The sequence below is a fragment of the Dipodomys merriami genome, unplaced genomic scaffold, assembly GCF_024711535.1.
Source record: "Dipodomys merriami isolate MVZ:Mamm:240054 unplaced genomic scaffold, mDipMer1.0.p SCAF_163, whole genome shotgun sequence".
NCBI classification, from domain to species: Eukaryota; Metazoa; Chordata; class Mammalia; order Rodentia; family Heteromyidae; genus Dipodomys; species Dipodomys merriami.
Genome location: NW_027202971.1, coordinates 2,652,566 through 2,665,730, shown reverse-complemented (window position 1 = coordinate 2,665,730; position 13,165 = coordinate 2,652,566).

The window sequence follows — 13,165 nt, the reverse complement described above, 5'->3', positions numbered from 1 at the left end:
TTGAACCAAGACCTTACTGTGCCTGTTCTTCTACTGCTTCCTGTGAGCTGGGCATTCGAGACATTTTTGTTCACATCGGCTTGGATTCTTTGTCAGTGCTATTGCCGGGCTCTCCAGCCAGCGCCCCGGGGGTCAGCGCTGGCTCCCTGCTGTCCATAACCAGCTGCCGCAGCAGACATAGGCAGAGGTGTGTCCGTGTGGTTTGCCAGCTCTCAGCGCCACGAGCTCACGGGGCACGCTCACGGGGCACACTCCCGGTGCCTCCAGCCTCACCGATTGCTGTGGAGACAGGTCTCTAGATCTTCCCCAGGTCTGGCCTCAGACTTCAATCTCTCAATCTCTCCCTCCCACAAAGCAAAAACCAGAATTGTTGTTGTTGTTTTTTTTTTGGTTGGCTGTAGGGCTTGAACTCTGGGCCTGGGTGCTGTCCCTCAGCTCATCAGCTCAAGACGAGCACTCTACCACTTGAGCCACAGCACCACTTCAGTTTTCTGGTGGTTAATTGGAGGTGAATCTCATGGACTTTCCTGCCTGGGCTGGCTTTGAACCATGATCCTCAGATCTCAGCCTCCTGAGTAGCTAGGATGACAGGTGTGAGCCACCAGCACCCAGCTTCAGAACTTTTATTTAAAATAGGTAAGTTGGTCCTGAAGAAAATTAATTCAGATGGTCAGATTTCTCTTACTTTAGTCTCCTTTTCCAATGTGAATTACTTTAAATCACAGGCAATCACAGGTACTTAATTCCTTTGTTCATACTTTGAAAATACTTTATCCCCCACGAGTTTTTTTTTTTATGAACTTCTTTAATAAATTGAAGCCTACATCTCAAGTGAAGTGAAATGGGATGTAAACTCTGGGTTGTCTTGACTTGGGAGAATACCTGGCCCCTGACTCTGGTCCTGAGGCCAGCAAGCAACAGAAGACTGGCGTGGAATGTGGTCTCAGTACCATGGCCGCGGGGCCCTCGCCGTTCCTGGCTCCAGGTGATTGTTTGAGCTTGCGGATAAAATTCACTGACTGTTGGCACCCAGGCAGGCCTTCCTAATGGAAGCACCTGACCGCAAGAGGGGGCTCCCCGGGCGGGGCCTGGGTCCCGGGGAGTGGACCGCGGGGTTCCTGGGCGGGGTGTGGGGGCTGGGGAGTGGGGTGCGGGGCACCGGGGAGCGGGTGTGATTTGGAGCTAGGTGACGGGACTGCACTCGAATCTCACCATGGGGCTGTGAGCTGCTTGTGCACCCTACAGGGTGCCACGTTAAGTCCTGATACTGGCACCAGGCTGTAATGACCAAATCGGGGCAGGTAGCGTTCCCAGCTCCTAGACAGCTTTAAATTACAAAACAATGGGTTTTGTTACGACATGCTTTTGCACATGGATGCCTTGTACTTTGATCATGTTTGCCCCTCCCACGGTCCACTCTTGTTTGTCCCCCCACCCCGCCCTGCCGCTGCCCATAGCAAATAGTCTTCTGTATGTATAGTCATAACCTTTTTCTTTGTTTTTTTTTTTTTAGGTCTAGATTCTGCCTAAAAGAGAAAATATGATATTCAGCCTTTGCAAAATTTAGCTGTACTGGGGATTGAGCTCCGGGCTCAACCTTGCTAGCCAGGAGTTCTGTCACGTGAACAACTCTTGTCTTGCTTTCTGCTGGTTATTTTGGAGATGAAGTCTCATGGGCTTTTCTACCATGGCTGGCCTCAGACTGAGATCCTCCAGATCCCAGCTTCCTGAGTAGATAGGAATAGAGGCGTGAGCCGCTGGCACGCGGCCCACTCCTGCTTCTTGATCATGCAGTCAGGCTGGGCTGGTTCCATGGCTTGGCTGTGTTGAGCAGCGCTGCTGCCAGCCGTGGGTGGTGTCTGCCGACTTACATTCCTTGGAGCGTGTGCCGGGAGCGGTGTGGTGGGGCAGAGTCCTGCGGTGGATTACGTTTTCCTTCTCTGAGGATCCTCCGTGCGGATTTCCACAGCACTGCGCTGCTCTGTGCGAGCCAACCGCATGGGAGGCTCTGCTTTCCCATGCGCTGGTGGTGCTTCGCTGTTTCATGTGGGACATGGCGTTTCCATGCATGCTGCGTGGCGCTGTTGGATGCCTCTTCGTTACTCACAGGTACCACTGCAGTTTATGGTGGGCCGTGGCTTCCCTGCCACCACCAAAGGACTTTCTGTGTGCTGTCTTCCTCCTGAGGGCTCAGCGGGGCCTGGCGCGGGGGCTTCCCTTTGCCATGGCTCTCATGGCCTGCGTGGCCTCTGATGACCAGCAGAGGGCGGCCCTCCGCAGTGCCTGAGCCCAGGCCTCGGCCCTGTGCTGGAGCATTTTCCCCTTTGCAACTTTTCTTTAAAAACCTTCAGTCCATAGAAAATGCGTCAATCAGATCCCATCTTCTCATTGACCCATGCGACCCTTTAAGAGCTGAGAGCCGGGCCCCTGGGGCCCTCAGGCTTCTGGAGCCAGCAGAACGTGAATAATCCATCCACAATGGCTACCTGAGAGGCATCCTCCCGCTGTGATCCCAAGGAGGGCTCACGGATGGGCTCCGTGCAACAGAGCCCATCAGAGGTCCGTGAGGGGCCCAGGGCAGCAGGGTGCCGTCCTGGTCAGTGGGAGCCTGCAGGGCTGGCCTGGGCTTCAGTAGGCAGGGGAAGGTCCTGGGGAGATTCCCACAATGCCTAGTGGCTCTGCTGGGGCTGGGGTGAGGAGGGGCAAGGGTCAGCTCAGTAGGGACAAGTGACAGGAGCTTGTCCAGCAGCACTGTGGGCTCCCAACTGCTTTGGAACTTCCAAGATTCAAATCAAGATAAAAGCAAGCCACCTGGACCCAGCCCTGGCTCCATACCCACCCATCACCATTGTGGAGAGCTGGCTGGGAAGCTAGGGTCCACCGGGCCCCCGAGATTCAGGCTGGCTCTCAGTGGGTGACTGAAGACTGGGGTCACTTTGCCCGGGACACCAGCACTGCACTCGGGGTGTGTGCACGTGCATGTGTGTGTGTGTGCGCATAGTGCAGGTGTGCAGAGGGCTCAGGCCCTGGCTAAACGAGGGTAGGCTGGGTGGACATGGGTTTGGGAGGTCAGAAGGGCCCTGATTCTGCCCCAGTATGTTCCCGGGCCTGAGCAGGTGCATTGGGAGCCTGCAGCAGCAGCAGGAGGGACTGGGGGGAGGGCTGGCCCAGGACAATGGAGCCCAGAGCCCAGAGTGCTAATGCTTCCTAGAAGATGCAAAGCTCTGAACTGTCCGCATCCCTGTGGACGAGCTCTCAGATCTCACTGCGAAGATGGAGCGCCAGTGTGGCCAGTGGGTGGAGAATGAAATAATGTATTAACAGCTGACCACCCAGTCAGCTGACCTCCAACGCAGGGCCCTTCCCAGCTGTTCCCCAGTTTTCTGAATGCCGCGACTATCGCCATGCATACCATGCTTAGCCAACGACTTTTTTTTTCTTTTTCTTTTTGGTGTCAGTGCTGGGGTTTGAATTCAGGGCCTGGGTGCTATCCTTGAGCTTTTGTGCTTAAGGCTAGTGCTCTACCGCTTGAACCACAGCTCCATTTCTGGCATTTTGGTGGTTAATTGGAGATAATCTCACAGATTTTCTTGCCCCAGCTGACTTTGAACTGCTAGGATTACAGGCTTCAGCCACTGGCACTAAGCTCCCAACGTTTGTTTTTTTTTTAATTTAAAGTCATTTCTAATTATTTTTTAATTTTTAAATTGGTACTATAGAGGCCATATACAGAGGGTTACAGTTGCATAAGCCAAGTAAAGAGTAAATTTCTTCTTGGACAGTGTCACCCTTCCCTTGCTCCATTTTCATTCATATCTGGTGCATATGGGTGGGATACAGTGTGATCATTTGCTGTATGAGTATATTATGTAATAATGATCAAATTGTGATTAGCATTTTTCCACTTCCTTAAACATTTATTACGTCCTTCAGCTGGGGCCTTTGAGCCATCCTCTTCCAGGTCTTCACTGAGTGTGACAGAGCTGCCCCTCCCTCCTCCCCCTCCCCCCCCCCCCCCCCGTGCTGCACATGGCAGCTTCCTCTTTCTTTCTGAGTTTGGTGCCCACTGTCCCCACTGTCCCCACTCCCTCCTCTCCCACCTTCCCAGCAGCTCCACACCACTCTGTGCATCATCTATGTCACTTAACACAATGTCCTCCAGTGCTTTCCTTCACTCCATTGATCATTTAAACACATTTTTTTGATAGCACTTTGGTTTGAACTCAGGGTCTCACACTTACTTTCCTTCCATCTGTCATCCACCACCTATCTGGCCACACAGAGAGGGAGAGGGCAGCAGAGGGCAGGCTTGCAAAGCTATGAGCTGTCCAGGGTGCCCTGGTTGCTTTCTGCCCTGCAGAAGTGCACTGGAGCCTTACCCACACCAGTGCCACATCTGCAGACACAACCTGCCCAGACGCACTGTGTCCCTCCACGTTTCACCGTGGCCCTGCTGTGTGCCGGTGGCCCTTCCTTCCCAGCCCTTCCTTCCCAGCCCTTCCTTCCCAGCTCAGACGGCCCTTCCTTCCCAGCCCTTCCTTCCCGGCCCTTCCTTCCCAGCCCAGGTGGCCCTTCCTTCCCAGCCCTTCCCGGCCCTTCCTTCCCAGCCCAGGTGGCCCTTCCTTCCCAGCCCTTCCTTCCCAGCCCTTCCTTCCCAGCTCAGACGGCCCTTCCTTCCCAGCCCTTCCTTCCCAGCCCTTCCTTCCCAGCCCTTCCTTCCCAGCCCAGGTGGCCCTTCCTTCCAGGCTCCGGCGGCCCTTCCTTCCCAGCCCTTCCTTCCCAGCCCTTCCTTCCCAGCTCAGATGGTCCTTCCTTCCCAGCCCTTCCTTCCCGGCCCTTCCTTCCCAGCCCAGGTGGCCCTTCCTTCCCAGCTCAGACGGTCCTTCCTTCCCAGCCCTTCCTTCCCAGCCCTTCCTTCCCAGCCTTTCCTTCCCAGCCCTTCCTTCCCAGCCTTTCCTTCCCGGCCCTTCCTTCCCAGCCCTTCCTTCCCGGCTCAGGCAGCCCTTCCTTCCAGGCTCCGGCGGCCCTTCCTTCCTGGTGCCGGTTCTTTTGGCCCTGTTCTTCCATCTCTAGTCTGAAACGGTTTCTAGTCTGCTTCCTGTCTGCAGAGCCTGGCCAGCTGATGTCCTTGGTGGAGGCTGGCCTTCAGTGACCCTCAGCTGTCTGGTGACTGCTCAGGGCGCCTGGTGGGAGACGGGTCTGGGCCCGCTTGCTGGCTTCTGGTAAGGGCAGAATCCACGGGAGTTCTAGGTCACTTTCCTAGGATGAGCGGCACGTGGGGGAGAAACTGAAGCTACATCAGAACCTGGTGTCTCACGGTGGGGGAGGGGTGTTCTGTCATAGTCTTATTATTAGAAAGCTTTGATGAAAATCAGACAAGCAAGTGAACAAGCAAAGCCTTTGACCTTCTCTCCGGGGATGGTGAGTAAATGTCTCGGGTTTGCAAGCCAGTGGCTAGTCCTACTCAGTGCTACAGTGATGGCGCAGGGAATGTGGGTGGCCCGGGTGCCAATAAAACTTTATTGACAAAACAAGTGGCCATCCAGCAGGAGGTCAGGTGTGCCATCCCAGCCATTCAGGAGGCAGAGGCAGAAGTATTTCGAGTTTGAGGCCCGCTTCAAACCGGGAGGGGAAAAGGTAAGGTGAGCTCCTAAACAAAACACGAAAGTCAAAAGGTCCAAGGCTGAAATGGCAGGGCACTGAGCTAGCACGTGAAGGCTCTGGGCGCAATCCCTACCACCCCAAAACAGCAAAGACAGAACAACAGAAGAAGCAGTGGTGGCCCGGGGTGTGTTCATGTACCTTAGAGCACTATCTTGTCTCTGACATTCTAGAACCTCCTGCGTGGTTTTCCTGTTCTACAGGGTCTGTAGAGTCTTCATCCTTGACGTGTGGATTTTCAAAAGAGGACCCAGGTCCTCAGCTCTGTGCAGTCTTGGGGTTGCTATGATGTTACCGGGGTTCCCATTACTACAGGCTGGGGAGGAGGAAGACCCAGCCAGGGCCCTGGAGTGCTGTGTGGTTCGTACAGGTTGACGTGAGCCTGAAGAGCAGCAGCCCCCTCTGTGCAAGCCTGCTCCCCTCCCCGGCCACTTCACTTCAGTGAGTGACCCAGAGTCACTTTGCAGAACTCCTGTCTCCTTTACCAGGATGTGACTTCCCGGGGGAAAATTAACCCAGTCAGGATGTTTATATTTAGTGCCCCAATTAGCCACATTCCAAGAGAAGAGCTTCGTCACTGCCAGACAGGCTCTGGGGGGCATCCGCAGGCTGTGGTTATTGTCAGTTTACAGGGCTGGGGGGTCCCAGGGGGAGTGGGTTTTTGGGGGCCTGGGTACCCGGTTCCGTGCACTGGGAGAGCAGCTCTGGAGAGAGGCGTGAGGGATGCGTGTTGGTGCCATCTGGGCTGTCGGCGTGGGTGTGGAGGGGAGGATCTGCTGGCATGTTTTTTTGGGGAGCGTGGTGTGGGCCGACTCTGCCTTGGGGATCATTCTGGCCGTCGCCCCCTCGGGCGCAGGGGTGCCCTGCTCCCCCATGTCCCCAGGATGCTCCCCCCCAGCGCGCTCCCCCCCAGCGCGCTCCCCCCGCAGCGCGCTCCCCCCCAGCGCGCTCCCCCCCAGCGCGCTCCCCCCCAGCGCGCTCCCCCGCAGCGCGCTCCCCCCCAGCGCGCTCCCCCCGCAGCGCGCTCCCCCCCAGCGCGCTCCCCCCCCAGCGCGCTCCCCCCCACGCGCGCTCCCCCCCAGCGCGCTCCCCCCCAGCGCGCTCCCCCCCACGCGCGCTCCCCCCCAGCGCTCCCCCCCCAGCGCGCTCCCCCCCAGCACGCGCTCCCCCCCAGCGCGCTCCCCCCCAGCGCGCTCCCCCCCAGCACGCGCTCCCCCCAGCACGCGCTCCCCCCCAGCGCGCTCCCCCCCAGCGCGCTCCCCCCCAGCGCGCTCCCCCCCCAGCGCGCTCCCCCCCACGCGCGCTCCCCCCCACGCGCTCCCCCCCCAGCGCGCTCCCCCCCGCAGCGCGCTCCCCCCCAGCGCGCTCCCCCCCAGCGCGCTCCCCCCCACGCGCGCTCCCCCCCAGCGCGCTCCCCCCCAGCGCGCTCCCCCCCACGCGCGCTCCCCCCCAGCGCTCCCCCCCCAGCGCGCTCCCCCCCAGCGCGCTCCCCCCCCAGCGCGCTCCCCCGCAGCACGCGCTTCCCCCCCAGCGCGCTCCCCCCCCACCGCGCTCCCCCCCCAGCGCGCTCCCCCCCACCGCGCTCCCCCGCAGCGCGCTCCCCCCCACGCGCTCCCCCGCAGCGCGCTCCCCCCCCAGCGCGCTCCCCCCCAGCGCGCTCCCCCCCCAGCGCGCTCCCCCGCAGCGCGCTCCCCCCCCCAGCGCGCTCCCCCCCAGCGCGCTCCCCCCCAGCGCGCTCCCCCCCAGCGCGCTCCCCCCCCAGCGCGCTCCCCCATGTCCCCAGGATGCTCCCCCCCAGCGCGCTCCCCCCCCCCACGCGCTCCCCCGCAGCGCGCTCCCCCGCAGCGCGCTCCCCCCCCAGCGCGCTCCCCCCCAGCGCGCTCCCCCCCAGCGCGCTCCCCCCCAGCGCGCTCCCCCCCAGCGCGCTCCCCCCCCAGCGCGCTCCCCCATGTCCCCAGGATGCTCCCCCCCAGCGCGCTCCCCCCCCAGCGCGCTCCCCCCCAGCGCGCTCCCCCCCAGCGCGCTCCCCCCCAGCGCGCTCCCCCCCAGCGCGCTCCCCCATGTCCCCAGGATGCTTCCCCCCAGCGCGCTCCCCCCCAGCGCGCTCCCCCCCCAGCGCGCTCCCCCCCCAGCGCGCTCCCCCCCAGCGCGCTCCCCCCCAGCGCGCTCCCCCCCCAGCGCGCTCCCCCATGTCCCCAGGATGCTCCCCCCCAGCGCGCTCCCCCCCCAGCGCGCTCCCCCGCAGCGCGCTCCCCCCCAGCGCGCTCCCCCGCAGCGCGCTCCCCCGCAGCGCGCTCCCCCCCAGCGCGCTCCCCCCCCAGCGCGCTCCCCCCACGCGCGCTCCCCCGCAGCGCGCTCCCCCCCAGCGCGCTCCCCCCCACGCAGCGCGCTCCCCCGCAGCGCGCTCCCCCCCAGCGCGCTCCCCCCCAGCGCGCTCCCCCCCAGCGCGCTCCCCCCCCACGCGCTCCCCCCCACGCGCTCCCCCGCAGCGCGCTCCCCCCGCAGCGCGCTCCCCCCCCAGCGCGCTCCCCCCCAGCGCGCTCCCCCCGCAGCGCGCTCCCCCCAGCACGCGCTCCCCCCCAGCGCGCTCCCCCCCAGCGCGCTCCCCCCCGCAGCGCGCTCCCCCCCAGCGCGCTCCCCCCCAGCGCGCTCCCCCCCAGCGCGCTCCCCCCCCAGCGCGCTCCCCCCCCAGCGCGCTCCCCCCCAGCGCGCTCCCCCCCAGCGCGCTCCCCCCCAGCGCGCTCCCCCCCAGCGCGCTCCCCCCCAGCGCGCTCCCCCATGTCCCCAGGATGCTCCCCCCCAGCGCGCTCCCCCCCCAGCGCGCTCCCCCGCAGCGCGCTCCCCCCCACGCGCGCTCCCCCGCAGCGCGCTCCCCCCCCCCAGCGCGCTCCCCCCCAGCGCGCTCCCCCCCCACGCAGCGCGCTCCCCCGCAGCGCGCTCCCCCGCAGCGCGCTCCCCCCCAGCGCGCTCCCCCCCCAGCGCGCTCCCCCCCAGCGCGCTCCCCCCCAGCGCGCTCCCCCGCAGCGCGCTCCCCCCCCAGCGCGCTCCCCCCCACGCGCGCTCCCCCCCCAGCGCGCTCCCCCCCAGCGCGCTCCCCCCCAGCGCGCTCCCCCCCAGCGCGCTCCCCCCGCAGCGCGCTCCCCCCAGCACGCGCTCCCCCCCAGCGCGCTCCCCCCCAGCGCGCTCCCCCGCAGCGCGCTCCCCCCCAGCGCGCTCCCCCCCAGCGCGCTCCCCCGCAGCGCGCTCCCCCCCCAGCGCGCTCCCCCCCAGCGCGCTCCCCCCCAGCGCGCTCCCCCCCACGCGCTCCCCCCCAGCGCGCTCCCCCCCAGCGCGCTCCCCCCCAGCGCGCTTCCCCCCCCCCCCAGCACGCGCTTCCCGGGGTCTGCCTGCCAGCAAGGCCACGGATAGACAGAGGCCTGCACAGCCACTGCTCTGACTCTTGACCAGGAGAACCGAAGGGCAGTTTAGAAGTTGACCTGGGCACCTAGGACGAAGGCCCCCGAGTCCGGCGTGGAGGCATCGTTCCCTTTAAGGGGCATCCTTCCCAAGCGTGTGGGGACCAGAGTCCATAGCCCTGGTGTGCCTGAGGACTGCGGCTTTCAGGGGCCAGCTGGTGGAGCCCAGGCACGGCCCCTCTCAGAGAGGCGGCGGCGATGGCAGTGACCGCGCCTGGCCATCTCAGCCCCCTGCTTCGGGCCACATTCCTTTGCCTGTGGTGTCTCCTGACTGCACGGGGATCAGGCCTGGGATATGGAGCCGCGGTGGGTCTTCAGCGAGCAGGGTGCCCGCCTGGCACTGCTCCCATGAGAAGTGTCATTTCTGTGGCTCATCGGGGCCATTTTGGTCGAAGGCTGCTTATGTGGAGCCTGGAGATAAGCATTTAATGTCTAGCATATATTGAACAGTAGGCTTTGCTACAGTTCTGAGTCTTAATAAAAAGTACCTTGAATAGGACAGCAATGGGGTCTGTCATGGTTAAACGCTGCATCCCTGTCCTCTGTTCACTGGACGCAGCTGCAGCTCCTAGCAGAGCAGGTATCCTCAGTTACAATCTCCCTCTCCCTCCCTCCCTCTCTGTTTCTCCACCCCCCCCCCCATCTCTATTTCTGTGCTAGTCCTGGGGCTTGAACTCAGGGCCTAGACTCTGTCCCTGAGCTTTTATGCTCAAGGCTAGTGCTCTACCAATTGAACCATAGCTCCACCTCTGGCTTTTTGATGAGTTAATTGGAGATGAATCTCATGGCTTCCAACCATGATCCACAGATGTCAGCCCCCTGAGTAGCTAGGATTATAGGTGTGAGCCATTGGTGTCGGCCAAGCATCTTTTTTTATATTCATGTTAGATGATAGGTAAATTATTTGATTTAAAAATATGTTTTCGAAACTGTAATGTAGTAGTCTCATTTTTTTAAATTGGGAGATGCTAAACTTTTATCTTAATTTTTGCTAGTTTTTCTATTCTATTGTATTGGTGGTCTTTTTTTGCTTATTGATGTGTAAGGGCTCTTTATATATTAAGCAATGTGATTCTGGTCCCACAAAGCCATACATAAAACAGAGCTAGCTGTGATCTTCCCAGTGGCCTTCCTTCTCGTGTAGTTTGAGGGTTTGATGGTGGCACTCTACCACCTGTTCCATGCCTCCTGCCCTTAGGGTTTCTACATTGGTTACAAAATCCTTTCAAATTCTACAAAAGCGAAGAAAAAATGGTTCTTATACAGTATCTAATTTTTCCCTTCTAAGTTTAAGTATTTGATTTATACAGAATTGGCTTTTGCACAATAATTTTTCCTTTATTATCGGCTTTCCTGGGAATCATTTAATGATGTGTGTGTGTGTGTGTGCGCGCGCGTGCGCGCATGTGTGTGTGTGCATGCGTGTGTGTGTGTGTGCGTGCGTGCGCGTGTGTGTATGTGTGCGTGTGTGTCTGTGTGTGCGTGTGTGTGTGCGCGCGCGCGCGTGTGTGCGTGTGCGTGTATGCATGCGTGCGTGTGTGTGCGCGTGTATGCATGCGTGCGTGTGTGTGCGCGTGTGTGTGTGTGTGCGTGTGTGTGTGCGCGTGTGTGCGTGCGCGTGCATGTGTGTGTGTGTGCGTCTGTGTGTGCGTGCGCGCGTGTGTGTGTGTGTGTGTGCGTGCGCATGTGTGTGTGTGTGCGCGCATGCGCGTGTGTGTGCATGCGTGCGTGCGTGTGTGTGCGTGCGTGCGTGCGTGTCTGTGTGTGTGCGCACATGTGTGTGCGTGCGCGTGCATGTGTGTGCGTGTGCGTGTGTGTGTGTATGCGTGTGTGTGTGTGTGCGCGCGTGTGCCCATGTGTGAGGGCACTCAGGCAGGCAGGCTCGGTACCACTGACCACTCTCCAGCCCTCTCCTTCCTGGTGCTGATGTTAAGTCATTGTGTGGCTAGGTTTACATGTGGGGACAAGCCCCTGTGTTCTAGGGACCCAGCTGCTCATACGTAGGAAGTGGAGGACTTACACGTTTATCACAGTGCTACACTGCTCAGGAAAAGTCCTGCTTTCCCTGTAGGGCTTATGTTTATTTACTAAGATTCTCATAGGCTTTCAGAAGTCTTAAAAAATCTGCTTCTCTGTCTATCTTGATCTCATTCAGCGTAGGACTCTCACACCAGAGCCGTGCGGTGTCGACGGCCTTTGGTGTGCTGCCTGGAAGGCAGGCCAGGCCCACCAGCCACTGGCCCTGGAGTTGGCAGGGAGGGACGGGAGGTGCTCGGTGCCCACCGGTGCGGCTGGGCGGCTGAGGGCTGCACCTGTTCTCAGTGGCACAGAAAGGCAGATCCGCTCAGGCTGAGCCCCCATCCTCCACGGCCACCAGGACGACTGGCATCTTCTCAGGCAGAAGTCCTGGCGGGGTCCCCGCGCCGCCTCCATGGTGGGCTGCGGGGCTGCAGGGCAGGTTCACCGCTGTGCGGCTGCCCTTTCTCTGACATCTGGTGACAGTCATAGCACCCAGGACCAGATGGATGCATGGCGTGTCTCTGACCCTGGTCTCACACAGCCTCGGGGTTGGGGGTGGCTGGAGCGGCTGGGGGCAGCTGGGGGCGGGCCTGGCTTGCAGGTCAACCTGCCTTCTGCTCAGGAGCCTGGGCCAGCATGGAGGGGCGGCGGCAGCTCTTGGGTGTCACTGAGGAAGCCGGTCCTTGACCTGTGGCTCCTCCTTCAGACCTGGGCAGTCCCTCTGCTGCGGTGACTGCATCCTGTCTGGATCACCCCATTTTCCTGGCACCGTTAGACACCTCAGGGCTCCCAGTCTGTTTGTTTCTGGGATGTTAGTCACAAATTCACCCCATTTTTGTGGAATTAGATGACACCAAAAAAATAGAATCATGCATTCTTTCCCTCCCTCCCTCCCTCCCTCTGTTTTGTGCCAGTACCGGGACTTGAACTCAGGGCCTGGGCAATCTGTGTCCCTTACCTTTTTTTTTTTTTTTGGGTCCAGTCGTGGGGCCTGAACTCTGGGCCTGGGCGCTGTCCCTCAGCTCTTCAGCTCAAGGCTAGTGCTCTACCACTTGAGCCACAGCACCACTTCTGGCTTTTTTCCTTTTTGCTTATGTGGTGCTGAGGAATGGAACCCAGGGTCTCAGGCATGCAAGGCAAGCGCTCTACCACTGAGCCACCTTCCCACCCCGTCCCTTAGCTTTTTTGTTCAAGGCTGGTACTCTAACACTTGAGCCACAGCTCCACTTCTGTTTTTTTTTGTGGGTTTTTTTGGTGGTTAATTGGAGATGGACTCTCATAGACTTTCCTGCCTGGGCTGGCTTTGAACTGATATCCTTGATCTCAGCCTCCTGAGTAGTTAGGATTGCAGCTACGATTAAAAGCTATCTTTATACCGTTACAAGTCTTCAGAAAAGGAGAACAGCTTTATATTCCTCTCATACATCATCTTTTACCCCCAAAGCCCCATGAAGGCACTGTGGTATTATAAGCAGACAGAGCAGTTTTTTGTTTTTTTTTTTTTTTTTTGTCGGTCGTGGGGCTTGAACTCTGGGCCTGGGCGCTGTCTCTCAGCTCTTCAGCTCAAGGCGAGCGCTCTACCACTTGAGCTACAGCGCCACTTCTGGTTTTTTGGTGGTTTATTGGAGATAGGAGTCTCACGGTCTCTCCTGCCCGGGCTGGCTTTGAACCGCGATCCTCAGATCTCAGCCTCCTGAGTAGCTAGGATTACAGGCGTGAGCCACCAGCGCCCGGCGACAGAGCAGTTTTGTGGGGCCCGAGAGGCCCGCCCATGGCCACGTGACCAGGTACGGTGACCCTGGGGGACAGAACATAGGGTGAACTGATTTAAAGTGAACATCTCCATGGCAGCACTGGGCAAGGTCTCGGTCCAATTGCGTATTTCCACCACCCAGAATCAACCCATATCCACTCAGCGGCCCCCAGCACCACTGTCCCCTGCAAGCTCCCGTCTGCTTTCTGACCCCTGGGCTCAGCTGTTCTGGACCTGTAGTCCACATGGACCTCGCGGCGCGTGCGTGGCCTTGGGT